This window comes from Natrix helvetica (genome assembly GCF_964273705.1).
Source record: "Natrix helvetica genome assembly, chromosome: Z".
NCBI classification, from domain to species: domain Eukaryota; kingdom Metazoa; phylum Chordata; class Lepidosauria; order Squamata; family Natricidae; genus Natrix; species Natrix helvetica.
Genome location: NC_138554.1, coordinates 123,152,933 through 123,154,878, shown reverse-complemented (window position 1 = coordinate 123,154,878; position 1,946 = coordinate 123,152,933).

Here is a 1,946-nt window from a genome sequence, read left to right as displayed (position 1 = left end):
TCAAATATATTTTGTTCCTGCATTCCAAATGAAGTAATGTCTGATGCATGGGAACAGAAATTACATGACCTCCTAAAATTATTTGTGAAAAGAATGAAATTCCAGTTTTATTAATCTATTTGTGTAATATAAATCTGCCTTTCCAGTTTGCTTCTGGCACTCAGAATGACTCTTCAAGACTGCCCTGAAACACTTTCAGAGGAGAAAGTCAGAAAGGAAAATATTTCAAGTTGGTGTTTTATTATTTTGTATTAGTCATTCTAGAAGAACAAATGAAAGAAGCATTATAGCAATAGCACTTAGACTTATATACCACTTCACAGTGCTTTACAGCCCTCTCTAAGTGGTTCACAGAGTCAGCATATTGCCCCCAACAATCCTAATTTTACCCACCTTGGAAGGATGGAAGGATGAGTCAACCTTGAGCCTGGTGTAATTCGATCTACCAAACTGCTGGCAGAAGTAGCCTGCAGTACTGCACTCTAACCACTATGCCACAGCTGCTCTATTATGATGGAATGTCATTAAGAATGAAAGTCGTAACTGATTTATCCAAAAAGGAATTTAGGTTTTGTATTTGTATTGATTTGGAATCTAAAATAGAGCAAGAGAATAATTTGCATAATGATATCCTGATGGGATAAGTTTTTCAATTATTATAAAATCTCTTCCTTTCTACTTCCTGTTTTGTAATCACATATGATCCTAGAAGAAGCTATGAATTCTTTTACAAAACGGAATTAAAGGATAATTCAGGCAAGACCTTCTGTAAATATAAAAAGAAATGAACCTTCCCCATTTCTTTTCTACTTCATATACCATTTCCCCACCACATAAACACAATGAATGCAAGATATATTTGAAGAAAAATATAAAACGCTTCTATTGATACTGAGTATTTGTCAGCTCTGAGAATTTATATTCTTTATAAAAGTTCTTGGATACATTCTGAGAAAAAGGAGAAATAGGATATTAAGAAGAATCTTGTATCCCTAGAAGAGAAACGAAGTCGCCAAAATCAATTTCCCTCTTTTAGAAAAGTTGCAGGTGGCTATATTATTTCTGTAAGTAGCCTACACTTGTCCAATATGGCCCTTAAACTATTTTGCAAACTTCTTTTAATTTGCATATTCAAAATGTTGTCAGAATCCATTGTGAGAAATAGGCTCATCTATAGAAAAATAAATTGAAAAATAGAAGGAAATGAAGATTGTGATTCAGAGTGTTGTGGGGATATATATTTATACTCCATCTAACTATAAGATGGATTCGCAGATGCTGAATCATAAGTAGTTTGTCTATTTGCTGCTTAGTGTGTTATGTAAACCCAATTATTACAATGTAAATATGGTTTATGTTTTACTGCTCATACTTCTGATTTTGATGATGAATCTGATACTTAGAGCTTCCAAAGCAGATCTGAAGACTTGGAGAAATGCTCAAGCAACCATCAGGGTTTAGGCCAATATTGAATACCTATGGAGAAAGATAATTCTTGGCGAAAGATAATTTTGAAATAAGGTACCATAATCTTCAGTTTTACGGCAACAGGAAAATATGTTTCATGAGATTTCAGATCCTTATGATGTCTTCATTCTATGTATTAGCTTTCCATGCAGCATTTTGGATTCTGGTAGGTTACAGCATCAATGTCCACTTTCCCATCACATGATATCTACAAAAAGACAGAAAAGGGGGGAAGGGGGACTCCTTTTTGTTCTAGGAAAGAAAGGAAAAAAACTCAGCCTTTTAAATTCTAACAGGGAGCCTCACAGCTGTCTAGAGTGGATTAATGTTGAAGCAAGTGGCCTCTTTCATGTAGTTCCACTAATTAATTTGGCAAGCACTTGAATAAAAACTACCAAATTATTGTCCCAGTGCCTTAAACCTCTAACATGAAAGCCAGACAATTTGATTGTCAGTGAGTTTTATTTGTCACCCCTTAG